General features: G+C 35.3%; 1 protein-coding gene across 3 annotated transcripts in view; it reads left to right on the top strand.

Moving 5' to 3' along the window:
* The window catches only part of pdm3 (pou domain motif 3), a 363,061-nt gene that overhangs the window by 38,915 nt on the left and 298,878 nt on the right, over window positions 1-25,268 (top strand). Inside the window, exon 2 of one of the 3 annotated variants that reach the window (XM_067771133.1) lies at window positions 21,539-21,658. The exons of the other annotated variants lie outside the window; for them this stretch is intronic. The gene's annotated coding sequence lies outside the window, so the exon portion shown is untranslated. The remainder of the gene's footprint in view (window positions 1-21,538; window positions 21,659-25,268) is intronic. 3 annotated transcript variants of the gene reach the window in all.

Consider the following 25,268-nt stretch of genomic DNA (forward strand, 5'->3'; position numbering starts at 1 on the left):
GAATCTAGAAAGATACATACATCTTCATATGTTGTTGTTTTTCTTGTACCGAAAAAGTCACTCCCCGAAGATTTTGGGGAGTGTCATGGATCTTAATGATTCTTTGCCAGATATAGACCCGATACGTTCCAGTAACAAGCACCATTAAAGTACTAGTCCGCATACCTCGGGAACAATTTAATATGGCCACATTGAACCTTCTAGGCCATCCCGCAATCGAACGATAACCACGCCCATTTTTTCGATATCAAAAACTTCGAGAAACATTTAAAATAATGCGATAATTTATTACCAAAGACTGATAAAGTGACGAAACTTGATTTTTTAGTCGACTTTATGACTTAAAATAGAAATTTTGGAAAAATCTCGGAAATGGATGTGGCGCCGCCCACATTTAGAAGAGGAACATTTGAAAGTCTTCTAACCCATAAATCTTAAACCGTTGAAGATATCATACACAAATTTGACACAGAGTTTGTCCTTGACATTATACATCCACTTTATGAAAATTAACAAAATCGGTTGGGATAAATGGAAGAAATGGAATATGTCATACAAACTGTGGGGTGCTTTTATGACAAAAACTGACTTTTTGACTTAAAATGTAAAATTTTGGAAAATGAGCGTGGCAGCGCTTGAATTTAGAAGAAAAATATTTAAAAGTTCTTAAGCTATAAGTCCTAAGCCGTTGAAGATATTATGCTAAAATTTGGCACCGAGGTTGTACTTGCCATTATACATTCACGTTATAAACATTAAAAAAATGTATTTAATAATTTGGGAAAAATTTAAACAACGTGACATCAGGACGGACGAGGCGACAGCTGTTTCGATTATACCTTGTAAATCTCTTCAAAGCATTTTCTCCCGGGAGTGGGAGTCGAACCCGCACTCCTACGATAGTTGAAATGGTTATAAACGCATTCAGCTACGTCATGCCTTAGTTGTTGTAAAGTTTTCCCAATTGCCTTCTTTTCGCATATATTATCTTGCACACATCACATAATTCGTATGTAGTTATGTGTTGAAGTTATGCCTGTTTGTAAGGCGGTTTTCATAGAAACTTGGTATTTGTTGTTGTTTTTGTTCTATTTATAAAACTACAACAACTTAACCAAATGTTGTCAACTTATATGAGTTAACCGGGGATTGCCCCTATCGCTTTAAATGTATGGAAACAAAATCGGTTGGCGACTACGCCCACTAAAAAAAATGATATGAAAATTTCGAAAAATTAAAAATGCGATAATTCATTCAAACTTGATAAAAAAACTTGGTCAAATTTTGGAAATGGGCGTGGCACAGCCCACAATCATAAGAAGAAAATTTTAAAGTATTGCACGTCGAAAATAAAAAGTCCCTGAAGTTTTGGCATGTAGGTTTTTTCTTGCTATTATATATACACCTTGGTAAACAATGGGAAATGGGCGAGGCACCGCAAACAATAAGGTGACAAAAAAAAAAAAAAAAAATTGGAAGTTTTGCAAGACGTGAATAAGAAGCCGTGGGTGTAGCGTTGAAATTTTGCAGAAATATGGTCTTTAGTATCATATTTAGATCTGAGAAAAATTCGTTAACGACCACGCCCACTTTTGCCAAAAAAGGTGCTTAAACTTTTCATCATCAACAATTTGGCAAAATATATATGACAACTAAATATTTGGGCGAATATTAGCATCACTATGCTGTTAGTAAATAATCACAACAACAAAAACAGTAAGCAACGACACTTATGTACATGGCAACGAAGAACATTCTACACACATAACCAGTAGGTGAAGAGATATCTCACAAACACATATGTAGTCATCAGCTAAGAGAAGAAGTAGTTACTCACACATACACACGCATATGGCTAGTAGAAAAACTTCAAATATACATGTATATAGCTGGGTAACCAAGCGTGACATACAACTGTTCTCGAAACAACTAGACCTTATGGGAAATTGGCGAATGAGAAAACCGAGAGCATAAAAGCATCGCAAGCTGAGGAATCAGTATTCAGTTTGATTTAAACACGCTTTTGTGAGATACTGATATTGAAGTATAATTGTACTACTCCCAAAGTAGACTAAATAAAGACCATATTGCAATACTGAATATTGGTGTCATTTATTCGACAATTCAGCAATACGAACGCAGAAGGTGCAAAATAACCAGGAGTTCCCCAAATTCGTTGCAATATATTTCCATTACAGATATGTTAGTGCAAAGCACGAAATTTTGGAAAAAATATAAGTGGCCCTGATCCGCTTTCCCTAATCTCAAATATTTTAATATCAAAAAAGCGACTGAGCATAAAGAAATTTGTTTAAAATATTGTTTGAAAGACAGTCATTGTTTTAAAGTATATTTCAACTTTCATATCATTTACTGTTCGTGACATGTCTCTTCAAATATTTCCTTGTTATATATATGAGAGCACACAACTGGGTATATAAAGTTCGATTGCGCCCGAGTTTAAACTTCCTCTCATCTTTTTATTACGCTGTTGTGACGTTGCTGGCTAAATTTTCAAATATAACAAAGGGTAATTAACATTATTTAGTATTTTTTCAACACTCTATACTCAAAAAAAGGATTTAAGCAGCATTGCTCAACCAAAGCTCTCTTACGCTTCAATTTAACTCTTTTCCACCCCTCCCAAGCCACTGAATCCTTTTCTTATACTTGCTTGCTTGTCGCTCACAAAAAAGGTCCTTCCAACATTAATTTTTTGTGGTTTTTGCATTTGGTTGCACTTTGGGCTGTTTTTTTTTTTTTTTTTTTGTCTTCCACTGACCATTCTCATTTATCGCTTTGCTTGCTGCTTATCCCTAACGGATAAAAGGATGTCTGCATGTTTGTTTAATTGTATGCTCGTACTTATCTGTAAGTATGTTAGTTTGTAGATGGGCGCTTATGTTAATATCTACATTTTTTTCACAGCTCATTCAGTCATTCAGTTTTTTTTACACATTTTTTCTGTGGGTCATTTTGTGGGCTTTCAATGAGGGTTTACTCATTTTGCTTGTACGTTTTTTTGCGTTTGCATGGTTTTGGCGGTTTTTTTTTTTTCTGTGGCTCTTTTGGCTTTCATCACCTGTAACTGGGCGTGAATTAAGTGCTTTAGATTTTCTTCATTTAACACTTAATTCTTTACAGCCTAAGTATGCAGTAGGGGCGTGCAAATGCGGATATGAGATTTTTTCGCTATTTTGTGGCAATGAGGATGTTAAGTATGTGTTGGAATGTTTTCATTAGTGTAATTTCCTTTCGTGAAAAAAAATTGCCTGTAAATTTGGGTAAATAATTTAATGATATGTGTTTTTCAACGTAAGTTGTCCGTTTAGCAAGGGGAAAGGACTGCTAGTTAATTAGAGCTTTTAGGAAACAGAACGTTAAAACAAAAAATAGATAGTAGTGGTATAAGAAGGTTGATATAAGAATATCTTTGAATAGCATGCAGTGGCCAACTGTAAAAGCAGTTCTAGCTGGTTTTATTTTATGAGCCAGGTTAGGTTGAACGGCCCGGTTAGTGAGGAGCTCACATATACTGAACTATCCACTTGTGTGCAGTATGAGTCATTGAAAACAAATTAGTTGGAGAGAGAAAATAACGTTTCGTAACGGAACTAGTATCATTCCGAAGCATTTCTTAAGTTTTCTAGCTTTATGGAGGACCGTGCCGTTGTCAAGTTACATCAACACACACATCTTTTCATTGCTAAGTAGCGTAGGATATAATGAACCCATCTACAAATTATCTGTATGGTCGGTAAGCATCGGTGCAGTTAAAGAATGTAACATCAAAACCTTGAAGAATTAAACAAGGGGTGCCACAGAGTGGTGTCCAATCCAAACTTTTGTTTAACTTCTACATATCGAAGCTAACTTCTCTAACAGAAAGAGTTAGCATTGTGTTCTGCGCCGATGACTGTACGATAGGGGCAACAGGTCCCGAACCATATCCTCGCCAACCTTATTTACAACGTGAACAATGCAAATGTCGACCCACCTCGATGGCTCTGCACCACCAACGGTCCTACAATCAAAAATACTATGTGTCGCAATTGTACCTAAAGTTCAAAGCCGTAACAAAGTCCTCAAGTCTCTTGGCGGCAGAACTTGTGGCAAAGAGAAAAGAAGCGCTCATAACCACTTAAAAAGCAATTAGCCGGCCGCTTGTATGCTACGCATTCCCAATATGGTCATCGAGCCTAAATGAAACACACATAAAGGAACTGGAGGTTGGTCAAAACACCACGCGATGTCTTCTTATGTCTCCATAACATCATCTATACATTGAGCCGAGACTATTCCCCATAAAGGAGAGAAATGAAATACTAAACAAACAGTTTCCGCTGAATAAACCGAAACCTGAGCATCTCAATTCTGATTGTAGAGGCCCGTCCCCTCAAGAACTTTAGAAGTCATCTCCGTACTATAAAGAAATTCGGTACTTAAGAAGTCAGGCATATGAAGAAAAGGAGCATGAAAAGGCCTTTAGAGACATCCACAAAATTGCCCGGCGAACACCATTCTCAATGACAAATACCCTGAACTCGCAGTTGAGGAATGCAACCTCCCCAGGGAGACGAGCATCGCTCTAGCTTAACTACGATCAGGATAATGTATAAGGGTAAACTCTTAGTTATCCAGAATCAACCCCGACATACCCGATGTGCCCCACGACACCAACTATCTTTTCAATTGTAATGTGGAACCAACGCCTCTAACAACCTTAGCTCTTTACTCCAACCCTGTTGAAACAGCAAATTTTCTTGGGTTCCCGTTGGAGCATAATGATACAAATTTGTGAGTGATCGCACCTTTTGTAGATCGCACATTATGGATGGGGGCGAAGCACCGTTAAAACAACAACAACGTACCCGATACCCTCTTGCGACCCCCAGCGGGTTAGGGGCAGAATATACCCGCGGTAGATATGCCTGTCGTAAGAGACGACTAAAATACCAGATTCAAGGGGCTGTGTAGCGCAGTCCTTCAGGTTGGCAGCGCAATATATAGCTTCTCCAAAGCCAATTGTCAACCTCATCTATCCGCGGCGAATCCTGTTTCACTAACAGATGAGGCTCTGGCGACCCTAAGCTCCTCATGGAACTTGGGGTTGGGGAGGGAGGGGTTTGCCTGCAGGTTTAATGTGGCCACATAAATCGTTCCAGAGATAGTCGGGTTAGCACCTTTATGGTGCTGTGGTACCGAAACTGTATTCGGCAAAGGACCATCACATCCATAACACTCCCCAAAGCCTTCGGGGAGCAACCTTATCACTACAACAACAACAACATACCTTCTTGCCTAAGGATGGCTTGCGCCACTCAGCTATGACAAAGTGAGAATAACAATATCTCGACTTAAAATAATGCGGCTTGTCGTGCTGTTCGAAAAAGGCGAGCAGCTCTTATGCAAAATAACGTCGGACGAGCACATGCCTGCAGATGTGAATTTAAGTGTGTTCAGCCCAATCTAAAAAAAAAAAGAAAATGATCCCACAAAACGCGCCATTAGCAAAGAATCAGCCTGGTTAATATCGCATATAAGATCCTATCTGCACATTCGTCTAGCCGACAAGCTGCAACTTATCTGAGCGATTTTACAATATCTTTTTCTTCCGTACCTATGGTCTCTTTTGCAGAGTGAAGTTTTGAGGTTATCTAATAGACCTTTTTCAATTGCTTCTTTGATTCGTGTACTGCGCTCGCGAGGTCAAGGCCAGATCTCGAGATAGCTGTTAAGCTAGGTTCTGGAAACTTCTAGTATTTCCAAAGAGGAAGGAGATGAGGTCTTTATTAACCGGCCAGCTCAACCTCATCTATGTCTTAAATGGAAGTATGAAAACATAAGTAGATACACACATGTGCATTTTTCACGCTTTATGTTTTGGTCGCCATCGTCGTCGTCGATTTTTATGAATGAAAGCCGTATAAGGTAAAACATGTTGGTATGTTTTTTCAAGTCAATCCCACTGACATTTGTATCGGGTAAAAACAAACAAAACACAGCACCAATACCAAAAGCACCAACAATAGCAACAACAAACACGCAACTGCACAATAAAGTTGGTATAGAAGTAAAGGCAAAAGCAATAAAGCGTAAAACATTTAGCAGTAGCTACAGACGCTATCTGCATAGCTGTTGTCGGAAATGTTGTTGTTGCTGCTATTGTAGTTGTTGTTTTTGCACACTTTGGTCAAACTCACTCACTCCCATTTCGTTACTTGCGCCAGTTTATCGTCGTTAAATGCGGCTCATAATGCGCAACGCTGTAAGCAGCAGCAATGTAACAGCAGCACAGCAATAAGAAGAAACAAACGTAAAGTGCAACGCTGAAAAGTGAGAACAAACAAAAAGTACATATACAAAGAGTGAAAAAAAATACCGGAATATCCGTCACGCGGGCATAAAAACGTAAAACGTGCAAAGCTTCACGCCGAAGCACCACGCAGTAACAACAAAACGTCGATATTCACGCTTTTAATGGCATCAACCGCAGTAGCAAAAGCAGCGACAACAATGAGAACAACAACAGCAACAAAAATCATAATAATAATCACTAGGTACTTGTCGGCTCAACTGTTCAACTTGACACTTGGAAGTTTTTTCCATCCGTTGGTTGGCCACATTTTGTTACTACAACGAAGTTTCTTCGTTCGTCCTACGTTGCTTCCTTTCTTTGCTGCCTTTACTCGCATTTCTTCTTTTTTTTTTTTGCTCTTTATAGAGCGGATGTAGTTTTCAGTTTATCAACGAATCATTCATTTTGTCTTGTTTTTGGACAACTGTTGGCAGCTGTTGCCGCTGCTACTACCAAAAAAAAAAAAAACAATAATATAAGAAAAATGCCAAACAACATCATTTGGGCCATCAACGCCTTCATCGTCATTATTATCGCAAGTTAAAATGAAATAAAAAGCAAACAGCTGCCATAAAAACTTAAAAGCAGTCGAAAATTTGATAAACACTTTGTTGTTGTGCACAACTTGTTGCTATTTTGTTGAATGTGGTGCATGTGACTTTGAACGGTTTTGGATTTTCACTGTATTGTTGTATACATTTAAGTACCTCCTTTTAATCACGAAGGGATTAAGAGTCACACCAATTAGATGGGAAAATCTTCGGCTTTCCAGACCGACGTATTTGCAGAGAATGTGAACTGGCGTTTCATCATCCAGCTCACAAAAGCGAAAGATATATGTATCCTATAGATTTACTCTTACTTTGTTGATATTCCGAACTAGTGTTCCGTATAGTACCCAGTGAGAGTTCGCAGGTCCTCTCTGCTTACAATCATGACCTTGGATGATACTCTCGTTGCTGGGAGCATAAATAATTCGGCCTGTCTTTGACCTGGCCATTCAATCTAACGTTGTCTATACTGTTTTTTCCGTTACTTATCGTTTCCTTATTGTGCAACTCCACAAAAGGGCACTAGACCGTAGGATGCCGCTAGAGCACCCTGCTTGGCTAGATAGTTTGCCAGTTCATTATCTTCGGGAACTCATTCTAAAATAACCTTGTTTTTTGCCTCCAGATCGTTTAGAACCTCATATAGACACTTATTCACTAGCTTAGAAGTAGTTGTGCAGGAGTGCAAGGCTGCCTCGACGATACTCGGGAATAAGCCTCTCCGGAACCATTATCTACATCATCCTGATTTTCTACTGAGTCAGGATAATATAGACTCCTTGTTTTCCAAAGAGTTCTCTCCACAATGGATACCTCAAAATTTCTTGAGATTATGAGGGAAGAGGACATTGCATCACGTAGCTGCAATTTGCGATTTGCCGTGAATTTTCTTATTACTTTAAAAAATCGCCTCGAACACGACTTGACCAAAGACTTCAATGTGATAAGTCCTAAGGTCTTTGCGAAAACGTTAAACTTAGTTTTTATCATTTAAACATCTTAAAACTTCTCTCTGCTGGAACCCCAGGTATAGCAAAGAGCGAATATGATTGGGAGAGATGGTGCGAAATGGATATAAGTGAGGCTGGCAACTCTTTTTTTTTATCACGATAAAGTTAAAAAAATCGCTTCGAACACGACTTGACCAAAGAGGACAATAACATTGAATGAAATCTGACACCGTAGAGGAACTGAGGCAGTCCAAACCATCCTACGAAATGACATTTTGACTGCGTAGAATGGAGTTTGTCTTTTAGGAAACGGTAAGGGGCGTATGCTTTTTAGAAAGAAGGTGAGAGGGATTTAGAAAATTAAAGCTGGGCAGGAGTCTGCTTAGAAGGTAGGTAAGAAGAAAAGCAAAAGTTTAGGTAGCCGAAACGTTAAATTAAAACGGTGAAGGTAGTCTTATAGAAAAATGAAAGTCCTGACATTGAATACTCAAACTAAACAGCGGGGTTGAGGAAACTCAAACCCAGGAATTGACAGAGAGGTACATATTGACACAGATTTCCCATCAGGAGATGATGCGGAAGAGCTGGAAAAAGATACATCCACCCCAAATACGGAAAGAACACTGCCAAACAGACAAATACCAAAATCGAAATAGCCTTTATAATGTTATAATCGCCGGGTCCAGATGAGATTATCTCTGCTATTCTCCGTATGATAGTCGAGCAATTATAGAATGGTCCAAAGCAATTTTTGAGGGTTGTACTAAGCTAAACCTTATTCCACACCGTCGGATAATAAAGCAGTTATAAGCTTTAGAGAAAAAAACAAATATATCTGTACCTCCTCACTTCAAGAAACTTTCTTTTTGAGTTACCAACTAAGGATTGCTTTCGTAAGACCTATTACCCGGCTAATAAACTCCATTTGTTTTTAACCAAGTGCTGTCACCGAGAGTCTTAATGATTCGATTTCTGCTATATAATTTATAATGCTGGTGGTAATTACGAATACCGTTGCAATATTTATTTCAAGCTACGTGTCGCCAGTAAGGTCGCCAACAAAAAGAACGACACCGAGCACTTATTGAAAATCAACCAAAGCACTGCCCCTGAAAGCTTTTCTTATTACTCCATGCCATCACCTTCCTCTTGGAGTCATTAGGAACCTTCTGTACTTAGGTCTGCCTTTCGGAAGCACTGCGCAGACACTGGTTGAGGCACAGTATGCCACAAGACATGGAATAAGGCTCCCTACTTGAATACTGATCATATCTGTTAATCAAATTCTCTTGTTTCAAAGGACTATGTAAACGAAAACAAAATTAGAGAGAAAGCTCATTTAAATGGGCTAACCATAGCTGAACATCTTTAGTATTCGATATAAACAAAGCTGTGCATAAGGACTGTATCATATTAGTAGTTTACCAAAGTTAGCGCCCATTTTATTTTTTTGCTAAGTCAGTTCGGTCACCGAGATCTCAAGTCTACACCAGTTCGCTCATGCAAAGTTCTGACCCAGAAAATCAAAAAGGAAACAAACTAGAGAAAGTATGCCCATTTCTGCATCAGGACCAATATCTTCCATCCAATGCATGGACTAGCGGAGTTGCATAGCTATAATCTTTAACTTGTTTCAACTAAGCGGATAGTCGGAAAAAACTCACCTTACAGATTAGCTCTTTGTTTAAATGAAATCTTTGTTTAAATGAAATCTTGCATACATATTTCCAACCGAACTTATTTTCCTTACTCATTTATTTACTTTCTGAAAATAAACAAAAATGTACTCTGTAAAATGTGGCACACACCAGCCGTGCACGATTTTACCTTTGAGTAGTGACAATAAAAGTCAAAAATACAAAAGAAACGATTTTCTTGCTATACCCACAAAAAAAAAAATGTATATACATACATACACACACGTATGTTACATGTATATATGTTTGTACATACAGGTCCCAGGAAAGCCCAAAACAAGTCAAGTGTGCACAAATGTTAGGCCAGACTAGGTTGGTAACAGCAGCGACTGCGGTAAACGTCATCATGGCGTTTGTGGTAAGGGTGGAATCACCTACAAAGAAGAAAACTGTAGACACTTGCCAGACACTTTGAAAAGCGCCACTCATTCACTTACTCACTGCTGTTAACAACCTACTAAATAAAAATATAAGCACAAACACATGTACCTACAAAAGAAGGTATATACCTAAGGTGTGTGATGCTAGTACGAGTACTAAGCTGCTTTTGAAGTAACTGTAATATTTGAAGTAACTCGAAATGTACATTAGACAGTACCATAAATGCAAAATATTATAGCTTTCCCCAACGTATGGGAGTTTTTAAATTTTTCCTGGCCATTCTACACCATCTCCAACTGTATTTGAGAAAAGGGCAAACGTGTTTGAGAAATTGGCAAATGTATTTCAGAACAGACCAAAGATATTAATAAAATATTTTTCTGAAATACATTTTCGCATTTCTTAAATAATTTTGCCCACTTCTCAAATAAATTTTCTTTTTTCTCTAATGCATTTGCCCATTTCTGAAATACATTTGTCAACTTCTCAAAAACATTTTCCCATTCAAATGCATTTGCCGTTTTCTGAAATTCAGTGGCTTATTTCTCAAACAAATTTGCCCATTTCTCAACTAATTTTCCCTTTTCTCAAATACATTTGCCCTTGTCTGAAATTCGCTTGCCTTTTTCTCAAATACGTTTGTCCATTTCTAAAATGCAATTGCCCTTTTCTCAAATACGTTTTGCCATTTCTCAAATACAGTTGGCCTCTTCTCAAATTCAATTGGGAAAATGTGGAATACGATTGTTTACTTATTTCCTCATCTCATAGAACATAGTATGAACTTTCGGATTCCCAATTTTCTCTTTTTAATTCATAGCAGGTGGCAACTTTGTCAAAACATCAGAAGTGGAAAAACCTGTGTAACGGAGCATATAAAATTGCATACATTTATACAAATTTCCACTCACAGTTCAAGCTGACACACAAACAAAGAAATAAATAGAATGGGGTGGAAGTGGCAACTCTAATTGGCAACATTGCATAGTAATATTTCTATAAAAATACAACTTAAGTGCCTAACGTGTGCTACTAATTTTTTGATAAGCAATTTAAATAAATAAAGTTAAATATGTGGCAAACTTGAAAACCCATTCTGAGTAAGGACATCAGTCTTAAAGCTCAGCAAATTTGAATGTGTGGCAACTTTGCAAAAACATATAAAGATGCAATATGTAAGTAAGAAAGCTTATAATGTAGCGTGTTGTTCAATTGTTTTAGAAATAGCAGCGAGTTTAGAGAGCGATAAATATAATTAGGAAAGGAGGTAACCTAGGTGGGAACTCCGCTTAAAAATTTTTTTATTAGAATACCACTCAAAAATTTTTTTTGCTTGATATTTGTAAAAGCATATCTCATTGAAGTAAATAAGAATGCATATATGTACAGCAGTTTTTTAAATTTCTTCAATTGATTGCTCCTTTAACTTATTTTCGATATTTTAAGAAAAAATTGTACAAGAAAAATAGTACAAAGCAAACTTTTGAATATTATTATCAGAGTGAAGCATGAACTACGGAAGCTGAAAGAAAATGAGGTAAATAGCATAAGAAATAAATTACAACAAAAACTTGATACGGAAGACGCGACCGCATTTTTCGAAAGTGAGAAAACCTTAACACATATTTTAGAAACCAAAGTAAAGAACACACAACCCAACAAATTCGAGAGACTTAAAGACGTTCAAAAACGATCGCTTAATATTCAAAGAGTGGTCTTCCCAAGATTCATAAGGAAGGCGTACCCCTGCGTCCTATATGTTCGTCTGTCAACTCCCCGTCTTATTAGTTATGCCAATATGTTGTTAATGTCCTCAAAAACCTAACCAAAATATCGAAGTACAATGTCAGAGATTCGGCGGAATTCAAAAACAAGGTAAAAGATACTTATATAGACGACGATGAATGTCTGATTTCGTTCGATGTGGTTTCCTTGTTTCCCAGCATTCCAGTCGACCATGCTTTGGATATTATAGCATCTAAATGGAACCAATTAAAAGCCCATACCAATATTAGTAAAGAATTCTTTTTGGAAATTGTGAGATTTTGCATTAAAGAAAACCGATATTTCAAATAAAATAATAAAATATATGAACAGCGATCGGGAGTGCCAATGGGGTCACCAGCATCACCTGTCATTGCAGACTTAGTAATGGAAGAATTGCTGAGTAAATTCGAGGAAGACTCTCCTACACTCAGAGAAAAACTCCGTTCTAAAATCCAGCACTACCGGACTCAATTCAAGCTTTTCATGTTCTTACTTTTCTGTTCTTGAAAAACGAACGACCTGTTCTCAAAACAACAACCTTGTTCTTGAACTGACAACCATTTTCTTGAAAAGAGAACGGCTGGTCTTAAAATATGAACAAATGTTCTCTTAATGAGAACAATGTTCTTAAATTAAGAACAATGTTCTTAAATTAAGTTCAAGAAAAAAGAAACGGTATAATTCGTGTGCACTGCAATGTTAAATACAACATTTAGCACCAGTTGTCAAGCAGTGGTAGTGACCCAGCGGCTATGATGTTGGGGTTGCGATCGTGTAACGCGAGTTCGATCGCCGTCAAACTCTGAGGTTTTTTAAAACAATTTTTTTATATTCTATTTTTTTAACTCTTATTTTTCGTTCAGCTCCATTCACATATGCACAGCTAATTCTCAAACTTCTTATGAAATGTTTTAAATATATATTCAGATTGCATAATCAAATAAGAAAAATTTCTCGATAGGAGAAATATATGAAATAAAGCATATTATGCGTTTTTTCAAACATTTTTGGAATTTCAATAATAATTGGTTTTGTTATTAATATTTTTTGATTTTAATAATCGGGGATTGCCCATATTGCTTTTTTTGTTTTTTTTTTTTTTTTTGTTTTTTTTTTTTTTTAAATGTATGAAAACATTTATTTGAAGCAATTTTTTTAATTTTATAATTTATTTAATAATTTGGGAACAATTTAAACAACGTGACATCAGGACGGACAAGGCGACAGCTGTTTCGATTATACCTTGTAAATCTCTTCAAAGCCTTTTCCACTCCCGGGAGAAAAGGCTTTGAAGAGATTTACAAGGTATAATCGAAACAGCTGTCGCCTTGTCCGTCCTGATGTCACGTTGTTTAAATTGTTCCCAAATTATTAAATAAATTAATATTTTTTATTAATGAAAAATAAATTATTTATTAATAAAAAAAATAAATGATGGGTACCTACTTAAAAAAATTAGCTTCCCCACTCCCCCCAAAGATCAAGCACAAACCGTTCTTGAACTGACGACGAAAAATGCTAAATCGACCACAAATTGTTCTCGAAGTGTGAGAACGCAAAATCTTAAATCAAGCCGAAGTAGTGCTTGAAATGAGCACAGAAGGTTCACACATCAATACCAAAGTGGTCATAAAATACGAACGGTGTGCTTGGAAACACTGTTCTTAAAACAAGCCCATCGGTCACTAGTTAAGAAAAAACGTACTTAACAGACTTTTGTCAACGAATGTTCTTAATTTTGAACTTGTTTCGTTCGTTTTAGAACGATTTTTTCTCTGAGTGTAATAAACCCCGCTTTTTATCTAAATACGTCGACGATTTATTCGCTATCGTAAAAATTGATGCTGTAGAGGATATGCTGACGAACTTAAACAGTTATAATAAATCAATAAAGTTTACCCATGAAATCGAAAAGGATGACCAGTTACCATTTTTAGACACTTTGGTGATAAGAAAATACAAAAAACTATAATTTGACTGGTATAAAAAGCCTACATCGTCAGGCAGATTGGTTAATTTCCACTCGAAACACAGCAAACCAACTATAGTAAACACAGCAAAAAATTGTATTCGAAGAGTGCTGACCATCAGTGATGAAATATACCATAATAAAAATATAGAGATTATTGTAAAAATGCTTAAAAACAACGACTTTCCGATATATCTTATAAAAGGTTATATCCGCGATTATTTTGAAAAATCAAGTACCAATCGAATAAATAATAATAGAAATAAAATATATAAAACGTCCGTATATGTCCCTGTATTGTCCAACAGGCTAAAATATTCCAATATGTATGACCACGAAAAATTCCAAATGGCCTTCACTTACAACAATACCGTACAACAAATTTTTAGCAACACAAAGGACAAAATCGAAAAATACGAGAAATCTGACTTAATATACCAAATTTCATGTAACGGCGACGGGTCCCACTTATGCAATAAAGTAAATGTCGGGACTACAAAATCAAAATTAAAGACAGGGATTTCCGCGCATAAATCTAATATCAACAAGTAAGGAAGGTTAAGTTCGGGTGTAACCGAACATTACATACTCAGTTGACAGTTATGGTGACAACATAAGGGAAAATAACCATGTAGGAAAATGAACCGGGGGTAATCCTGGAATGTGTTTGTATGACATGTGTATCAAATGAAAGGTATTAAAGAGTATTTTAAAAGGGAGTGGAGGTAGTTGTATATGTGAAGGCGTTTTCCAGATATCGACCAAAATGTGGACCAGGGTGACCCAGAACATCATCTGTTGGATACCGATAATTTATTTATATATATAATACCACGAACAGTATTCCTGCCAAAATTTCAAGGGTTTTTTATTTCGCCCTGCAGAACTTTTTCATTTCATTCTACTTAATAAGGTAGGTGTCACACCCATTTTACAAAGTTTTTTTCTAAAGTTATATTTTGCGTCAAAAAAACCAATCCAAATACCATGTTTCATCCCTTTTTTCGTATTTGATATAGAATTATAGCATTTTTTTTCGTTTTTGGTAATTTTCGATATCGAAAAAGTGGTCGTGGTCATAGTCTGATTTCGGCCATTTTTTATACCAATACAAAGTGAGTTCAGATAAGTACGTGAACTGAGTTTAGTAAAGATATATTGATTTTTGCTCAAGTTATCGTGTTAACGGCCCAGCGGAAGGGCAGACGGTCGACCGTGTATAAAAACTGGGCGTGGCTTCAACCGATTTCGCCCTTTTTCACAGAAATAAGTTACTGTCCTAGAATCTAAGCCCCTACCAAATTTCACAAGGATTGGTAAATTTTTGTTCGACTTATGGCATTAAAAGTACTCTAGACAAATTAAATGAAAAAGGGCGGAGCCAGGCCCATTTTGAAATTTTCTTTTATTTTTGCATTTTGTTGCACCATACATTACTGGAGTTGAATGTTGACATAATTTACTTATATACTGTAAAGATATTAAATTTTTTGTTAAAATTTGACTTAAAAAAAATTTTTTTTAAAAGTGGGCGTGGTCGTTCTCCGATTTTGCTAATTTTTATTAAGCATACGTCCTAGAATCTAAGCCCCTACCAAATTTCACAAGGATTGGTAAATTTTTGTTCGACTTATGGCATTAAAGGTATCCTAGACAAATTAAATGAAAAAGGGCGGAGCCAGGCTCATTTGAAATTTTCTTTTATTTTTGCACTTTGTTGCAGCATACATTACTGGAGTTGAATGTTGACATAATTTACTTATATACTGTAAAGATATTAATTTTTTGTTAAAATTTGACTTAAAAAAAATTTTTTTAAAAGTGGGCGTGGTCGTTTTCCGATTTTGCTAATTTTTATTAAGCATACATATAGTAATAGGAGTAACGTTCCTGCAAAATTTCATCATGATATCTTCAACGACTGCCAAATTACAGGTTGCAAAACTTTTAAATTACCTTCTTTTAAAAGTGGGCGGTGCCACGCCCATTGTCCAAAATTTTACTAATTTTCTATTCAACTCACCTACCAAGTTTCATCGCTTTATCCGTCTTTGGTAATGAATTATAGCACTTTTCCGGTTTTTCGAAATTTTCGATATCGAAAAAGTGGGCGTGGTTATAGTCCGATATTGTTCATTTTAAATAGCGCTCAGAGATGAGTGCTCAGGAACCTGCATACCAAATTTCAGTAAGATACCTCAAAATTTACTCAAGTTATCGTGTTAACGGACAGATGGACGGACGGACGGACGGACATGGCAATCAAATTTTTTTTCGATTCTGATGATTTTGATATATGGAAGTCTATATCTATCTCGATTCCTTTATACCTGTACAACCAACCGTTATCCAATCAAAGTTAATATACTCTGTGAGCTCTGCTCAACTGAGTATAAAAATCGAGACCACGCTAATGATAATAAAACAGTTTTGACACAACATTGCAGAGTAACCGGGCACTCTCCAGATTTAAACAACGTAGCAGTAATTCAAGAAGAGAGGCAGTACAACAAAAGATACACATTAGAAAAGCTTCATGTTATCAATACACCAAGAGATCAAAGAATAAATTTTAAGGCAGATGTAGAAGGCTGCGCGGAGGCCTAACGTCGATTGATTACAACAACTACAATTCCTCGTGAGTGTCGTTCCAATTATGCTGTCCCAACGCTAATGTGCTGAGCGCCACTTGCTGCTTATTATTTAACGTATTGTTGTTTATGTAAAAATTTGTTTATTATTACGGTTCTTAAATGTTTACTTTTTTGTTTATCGTTTTCCCTTGTACTTGTTTATTTTAAGATTTGTTAAATTAGTCGATCAGGTGCACTCAAGCGTGTAAGTTAAAAATTATGGAATGTTGTTATGTTTTATGTGTTAATATGTTTTTATTTTTACATGCCTTTCAGTCCTGGAGATGATTTCAGTTTGAAATCGAAATATCGATAAAAATCAATTGATAAAAATAAATTTTGACAAATATAAAATATATATGTAAAATAAGCATTTTTGGTGTTTCAATTTACATATACATGGCCTAGAGCTCGAAAAAATTGTCTAAGAACTTTGTAACTGAAGTTATGCAAATCAATTTAAAAAAGTTTTCGAAAGTTTTCTAATGTGTAAGGAAGTTTTAGGAAAGTTTCGAACTTTTTATTTAGATTTCTTTTTTTTTAAAGCAGTTACAGGTCTTTCAAAATTCGCGTTGTATTTTCATCATATTTTTCTCAAGCTTGTTTAGATTTTCCTGCATATAAAAAAAGCCTAACCTTTTGAAAAAAAAAAATTGTCAAAAATCAATGCGAATTTTGAGAGATTTAAAACTTGAAAGTTGTGAGAATAAAGTTGATTGGGCTACAAAACTACATACTTAAAACAATTCAGAAAAGTTTAAATAAAAGTTTAGAAATTTCACAAAATTTCCTCGAATTTTCGAACTTTTTCGAAAAGGGGTTTTAAAATTAATTTGCATTATTTTAATTATGAAATTCATAGAAGTTTTTCCTTAAATGTCAATAAATATCACAAATAGGAATAAAAAGATTTTATTTGAAGAAATTAACTGAAATTATGCAAATCAATTTAAAAAAGTTTTCGAAAGTTTTCTAATGTGTAAGGAAGTTTTAGGAAAGTTTCGAACTTTTTATTTAGATTTCTTTTTTTTTAAAGCAGTTACAGGTTTTTCAAAATTCGCGTTGTATTTTCATCATATTTTTCTCAAGCTTGTTTAGATTTTCCTGCATATAAAAAAAGCCTAACCTTTTGAAAAAAAAAAATTGTCAAAAATCAATGCGAATTTTGAGAGATTTAAAACTTGAAAATTGTGAGAATAAAGTTGATTGGGCTAAAAAACTACATACTCAAAACAATTCAGAAAAGTTTAAATAAAAGTTTAGAAATTTCACAAAATTTCCTCGAATTTTCGAACTTTTTCGAAAAGGGGTTTTAAAATTAATTTGCATTATTTTAATTATGAAATTCATAGAAGTTTTTCCTTAAATGTCAATAAATATCACAAATAGGAATAAAAAGATTTTATTTGAAGAAATTTGATAAAAAATTGGCATTTGCTGCTGTAAGTGGCAACCTTTTAGAAGCAACCTCAAGCAACTCGTCCAAATTTCATTCAATCCGTAGAGCCATTTTCGTGATAAAAATGGACATACAAACATGAAAGAGTTTCTCGTAATGATTATACATTCTTTTTTTCGAAATCGCCTCTCAAAAGTGCTGCTGGCGGTGGGGACTGGACTACTTTTTCTCATACCATCTAATGTACTTACATATGTATGTACGTAAGTTTATATCAAGTTGACTTTAAGTAAAAGTGAATGCCATTCACACAAACACTGGTATATTTCTTTGAGCGCATGTTTGTGTTTAGGTTGTGTTTATTGAGGTTTTTGTGTGTAAAATGTGAAAAGTTTCTGACATTTTTCTCACAAATTTCATTCCTCTCGTATTTACTCCTCATATTGTGTATACCCATTTTACCTACATTTCTAATCCCACTACACTGCACGCGTTCTGCCTTCCCATTACTAGCCCCAACTTTTTACTTTTCTTCATTCAGTTCTTTGTTGTTACTCAGAGCAGTCAGTGTTGGTGTGGATTTTCCTTGTTTTTCTGCAGCAGCAGCAAAGCTCTCTCAGTTAGTTTTAGCGTATGTGTATATGTAAGCAAGTATTTATGGATGTGTGTATGATTTTGTTTTCGTAATAAAATTCCTTTTTATTTACCACTTGTGAGCCATGAAAAGATAAAATAAAGTTCAGCATTCCCAAGTGCGGGAATGTGTGGGAGGCTGACTTTGAAAAAAATATGGCGTGCTGTGCGATTTGCTCGTAAAATGCGAGTATTTTAGCAAAATGTTGATGTGCTGCTTTGATTTGCGCACATTTTTGTTGTTGCTTTAAGTCCTATCATGGGACATGCTTTGCTGGGTCTTTGTTTGCTTTATTTTTTTTCTATATTAAAGTCGGCAACAGGTTGCTATTCAGCCTGTTGACTTGGCCTTTTGTCTGAGTTGTTAAGCGTTTCTTTCACTCAGGCCAATTGTGCAGTTGTTATTGTAAACTGTGGCTACTTTTTTCAATATTTACTTCTGCAAAAATTATGTTTAAGTTGTACGCCCCTTTGTTCATAATCGTAAAAATTTAAAATATTTAACCTCCTCTTTTAACTGCTTCCACTATAATTTTGCTCTATTAATCTCTCTACTGTCCTTATTACGCTTGAAGTGTATTACAATTACCATGAGCGACTTTCTCGTTTGAGTTATTTCTTTATATTTTCGAGCTGTTTATTTGAATTCACTTAACTGCCTGCAACTTTTCCTGTGTCCCTGTTGATCTGAGTGTAATATAGCGCAAGCGTTAGTAATTCCGTCTCTGTTGTTATGTGATGGAAACATGAATGTGAACGTTGTTGTTGTACTCGATAATCTTAAGGGAGAATATGGAAGCGGCGTGCATATAGTTTGCCAGTTGCCTTTCTAAAAGTCGTTGTTCTATAATCTATTGATATTAATGCTGGCGTTCCACAGGACAGCCACCATGGTCCAGGGCTTTTTGCTGTCCATTAATGACCCCGCCACTTCGGCCGCTTAAGCTGAGATGAGCACAGCAATTTTTATACTCAACGTGCTTTGCACACAGAGTATATTAACTTTGATTGGATAACGGTTGGTTGTACAGGTATAAAAGAATCGAGATAGATATAGACTTTCATATATCAAAATCATCAGCGTCGAAAAAATTTGATTGAGCCATGTCCGTCCGTCCGTCTGTCCGTTAAGACGATAACTTGAGTAACTATTGAGATAGTCACCAAATTTGGTACACGAGCTTATATGGATGAATAGATGAATGAATAGATTGGTATTGAAAATGAGCGAAATCGGATGATAACCACGCTCACTTTTTATATACATAACATTTTGGAAAACACAAAAAACCTGACTATTAGTAAATAACATACCTAGAATGCTGAAATTGGGCATGTGGACTGATATTGAGACTCTTGTTAAAAATTTGAAAAAAAAAATTTTTTTTAAATGGGCGTGGGTCCGCCTACTTGTGATAAAATCAATTTTACAAATATTATTATCATAAATCAAAAATCGTTAAACCTATCGTAACAAAATTCGGCAGAGAGGTTGCCTGTACTATAAAGAATGCTTTGAAGAAAAATTAACGAAATCGGTTAAGGACCACGCCCACTTTTATATAAAAGATGTTTAAAAGGGTCGTGGACGAGTAAAATAAGCTATATCTTTACAAAAAAGAGCTTTATAACAATGGTATTTCATTTCCCAAGTGGATTTATAACAATAAATACGAAGAACTTCAAATAAAAAAAATGGGCGTGGCACCGCCCCTTTTATGACTAAGCAATTTTCTATGTTTCGGAAACCATAACTCGAAGAAAAATTAACGGATCTTACTAATATTGGGTACACAAATTTTCCCTATAGCAAGAAATATTTCTAGAAATAATGGACCAGATCGGTAAAAAACCACGCCCACCTTTATATAAAAGATTTTTAAAAGGGTCGTGACGAAAATAATAAGCTATAAGCTATATACCAAAAAGAGCTTTGTATCAATAGAATTTTACTTTCTAAATTGAATTATAACATAAAATTGGAAATCACTTAAATTTGAAAAAACGGGGTGTGGCACCGTCCCTTTTTTGTCTAAGAAATTTTCAATGTTTCGGGAGCCATAACGCGAAGAAAAATTTACACATCGTAACAAAATTGGGTACACATATTTTCCTTATAGCAGAAAATATTTATAGGAAAAATGGACGGAAACGGTTAAAGACCACTGCAACTTAGATATAAAACAAGTTTAAAAGGATTGAAAGGGTCGTAGACTAGAATAATAACCTATAACTTAGCAAAAAATAGTTTTGAATCAATGATATTTCATTTATCAAGTTTTATTGTAAGAGGAAATGGGGAGATATTTTTTTTTAAAGGGCGGTGCCATGTGTTATGTAGAAAAGTACTTTATCTGAAATGTGCAATTGAAGCTCACGCTGAGTATATAATTTTCGGTTACACCCGAACTTAGACACCTTTACTTGTTTGTTTTGAGGCAAGGTTAAATTATAGTCAATTTTAACTGGAGTTTAAACTCGCGCTGAAAACTCGGGCATAGGAAGTCATTAGCTTTGTTGACTTAGGTGTCCAAGAGAACATTTTTGACCAGTTTCAGATATCTATATACATTTCTTTTTATACTATTCTCTATACATATCAGCATAACCTTGCAGTTCAGCTCATATTTCTCGGATCAGCTTAGATTTCTCGGATCCGTATACCTTAAAAGCTCTTTTTACCTCACTGGTGCGCTCGAGACTTGAATTACTTACTTACTCGAGACTTGAGTATGCTGTTATTATTTGGCATCCGTATTATTCCTGTCATATAAGTCGTTTGGAGAGAGTTCAGAAAGTCTTTGTAAAGTACGCTCTGCGCACCCTTCATTTTGATCTTCCTGTTCCGGCTTATGCATCTAGATGTATGCTTATTGATCTCAAGACATTAAATTGTAGGAGAACCTTCCTATCTCTCACTTTCATTTTTAATTTAATATCTGGGGTGGTTTACTGCACCTTTTTACTTGAACATATATTCTTTTTTATTCCTAAAATATGTTTAAAAATTCAAGCCACATTTTACGTTGGGCTGGCGAGGACCAATAATACGGCCAATGCTCCTATCTTTACCTGTAACTAGTCTGTAAGAAATGTAATAATTTCAAGACTAAATAAATATTATTATTATTATTATTGTTATTATTACTATTATTATTATTATTATTATTATTATTATTTTTCCTATTTGTTTTTTTTAGTCAAGCTTGGGAATAATCGGAAAAATCAGCAACAAAAATCTTCTGATACTTGAAGATATTGGTTGAGCGTGGTATTATTTGTCAAAGTTTTTGCTTTAGAAGACTTGGAACACATTAAAAGTATGTGTAAATAAGTAAAGATGATAATGATCTACATATATACATATAGAGTTGCGAACGCGAAAATAGCATTGGCAATTTTTATAAAATTTCGTCATTAATTTGTTTTATTAAAAATTATTTAAGAAAAAAATTTCACGAATTTTGTAACTGAAAGTATCGCAAAACAATCTAAAAAACGCTTTCGAAAAATTTGAAAATTTTAAAAAATTATAAGGAAATATCGAACTTTTTATTCAAAGTTTACTGAATTTCTCTTAGGATGCAGTTTTGTAGCACGATCAATTTTAGTTTATCAAGTTACAGGGACTGATTCAGTAAGTTGTACATTTTTATTTCATACAAATTATATGAAAAAAATGTACTTTTTAAAATTCACAGTTACTGAATCTACCCCGAGGTCTTTCAAAACTCGTTATATTCTTTGACTATTTTTATTCGAATGATATTGTGACCAATATTAGTGACACTAAGTGATACTCACATCACTAATGTGATACTAAGTAAATAAAGCCAGAACAACAACACCTAGAACGCCTAGAAATATGTCAACGAGGAAACCAAGGAGTATAAAAGCAGCAGCTGAGGCACGAAGAATCAGTTTGATTTAAGCACGCTATCTGTTGAGCAGTAGAAGTGTTATTGTGAAGTACTTTAATAAAGGCCATTTTGCATTATTGAATAGTGAAATTATTTATTCAAAAGTTTAGTGATTCGAACGTTAGCAGAAGGTTGCAAATAAGAGGAATTGCAATAAATTCGTTACAATATTTTATTTTATTTAGCTCCTCATTCTCTGTTACGAAACGAACGTTGGTTTCGCCTCAGTGACGAGTCGCTAGTGTATTTGCACTATGTTAACCGATGGCAACATATTATTTGACAATTGCTTTCGTCTTCCTGTTTGACATACAGTAAGAAACGTAAAGGAAAATTATAGAGAATACCATTGCTAGACGAAATCGTTTGGATGCGAATTGTTCGTCTGAGCTTTCGTTCGCAATACAGAATGAAGCCTTTTCATGGCAGAAATACAATCGGAGCGCTTGCCAGACACTGCCGAGGGGCGACCCCGCTTAGAAAAATTTTCTTCTAATTGAAAAATCTTATTTCTAAAATTTTGTTGTTGCTTTGCCCGGGGTGTGAACCCAGGGTCTTCGGTGTGATAAGCGGAGCACGCTACCATCACACCACGGCGGCCGCCATATACATACGTAAATATTTGCATACATATAGTACACAGCATACATAAATACAAAGTAGAGAGCGCAGTGAGCGTAAAATTATCTTTGAAATTTGCCCATGTATTGACTGCTGATCGCTGTTGAAATGACCAGTGAGATCAGTTGTGTTAACAAAAAAATCAGTTAGATTGATTAGGAATCTGTCAATTTTACAGAATTTTGTTAACTTAAGAGCGACAATTTCTCTTCTGTTGAATAATCTAATGTGTTCGCATGACAAAGAACTCTGCTGAATTAACCATAATTCGATCAATTTCACCGAATCTCCGATAAGTCAAGAACAACAGAACCGGTTTGTTGATTTTACTAGCATTATTTCTTTCAGCGTATTAACAGCGTGCTTTTAGTTACTATAGAAATGCTCCGAAGAAAAGATGGGAGATAAAAATTAACAAGATATGTGAGCAGAGAGAGAGAGAGAGAGATGGCGGAAAAAAGCTCAGTAAAAGTAAAGCCAAACGGAAAAGGGGAGAGAAATTGTGCAGGGAAAGGTAGAAGGAGTAGAGAAATAGAAAGAAATTAAAGTGTCTTAAAATAATGCTATTGTAATGTGCGTGAAAATAAATTCCAAATAGGTTATGTGGCTGCACCGCTCCATGCATTCAAAAGAGCCTTCAAAGGATGCCTTCAAAATCTCAGCTTATAAGTCGATAAAGTGCTTACTCAGTTATTCCAATGTCTTGTTTGGCTGTACGCGGGCATCTATAACAAAATTTCTTTTTCTATTTCCTCCCCATTCACTGGGATTCCTGTATAGTTTACACCCATCAGACAGTGTCCCTTTAACGTCCCCAAAAATAAACCTAGAAAGAGACTATCAAGATTTACTTGAACGGAGCCAAATCTCTGCTTAACAGCTGATTAAGTGCATATTGAGAATATTCCATTTTATAAATTTTTTCTATTTCCTCCTCATTCGCTGGGATTTTTGTACAGTGTATACCCAACAGACAATGTCGCTTTAACGTGCCCAGAATAGAAACTAAAAAGATAATTTTAGGATCAATAAAGAACTTAGTGCGGTCCTCGTTTTTTGCGTGGTTAAATTTGTCGAGGCATCTGGCATGTGGGCTCCAGTGCCTACCTTGCGTCCGATCGCTAGATTTGTAAATATAAGAAGAAGTGTTTACATGTAGCGAGTGGTTGAGTGATTTAACTCAGTTAACTTGATCTGTTCAGTGCCTTTTCTGGCTTGTTCATCAACAACATAGCAGGGACACCAATATGACTTGGATCCCACATCGCCACTGTAACGCACTAAGATGCTTTTTCTAGCTTTGAGGAAGTGCTCTTGATCTAAAGAGCTTTGTTCGTTGCTGGACTGTTGCAGTCAATTACAACGCCATCGAGCAGTCTCCTTTATGACTGTTAGTTATGCCTGAAAGTCACTGCCTTGGCTCGGCTGCCTATTACTTAACCGTCCTGTACATAGATGGTTACCCGAGTACCTTTTGCATATTCAAAAGCCATTTTTAAATAATCTACAAATAGAAATGAGTTAAAATTTGTTGGCATCGTATGGGAAAGAGTTTTCTACAAAAAGGAGAGACAATTTTTTCAAATATAATTTCATAAAGATGATTTTTTTAATAAATTAATTTTTTATTACTAGTTCTCATGGCTGGGATACCCAGGTACCACTAGTAGTTCTCACGTATGAACTGCGTTGTGGTACCCGGGTACCCAGCCATGCGAACTAAGAAGAAAAATTATTCATGAACAGGACGGTTAAGGAGAGCAAAAATCATCTGAGTATATGCCACTGCCCGATGCAGCCATTCGTTAATAATGCTGTGCATTCTGTGTATGGAGTTTAAATATCATGCCATATGTGCTACTCTGGATATCTGATAGCGATATATATATAATAGCGATATATAAAAACATATGGGGTATTCCATCCCATTTCGACCAATTTTGAACCCGACCCCTCGAGAATTGGCTGAAAGTTTTTCTTCTTTTTCTAGCTTACGAAAGACGTTTTTCAGAATTTTTTCAAATTTTTTCATCCAACTCAAAAAAAGTTATGAATTTTTAAAAAAACACCGTTTTTGTTGTCAAAATGCTATAACTTTTTCAAAAATTGACCGTTTGGGATCTTTTTTTTTTTAATTTTTTTTTAAATGTACTTTTCGGAAAAAATACAAAAAAAATTTTAAAGTTTTTTTTTTTAATTTTTCAGTTTTTCGAGATTTTTCGAATTCCGCCATTTTTAATCAATTCTGCAATCATCCCCACTAATCCCGGAGTGGGCCGATTTTTTTTTTTATATTTTTTTTTATTTAATTGAAAAAAAAAAATTTTCAAAAATAAAATTTATATAACAAAAAAATGTAAGAAAATGATTTAAGTATTCTTTTCTTTAT

Source organism: Eurosta solidaginis, chromosome 3 (assembly GCF_040869045.1).
Source record: "Eurosta solidaginis isolate ZX-2024a chromosome 3, ASM4086904v1, whole genome shotgun sequence".
Classification (NCBI taxonomy): Eukaryota; Metazoa; Arthropoda; class Insecta; order Diptera; family Tephritidae; genus Eurosta; species Eurosta solidaginis.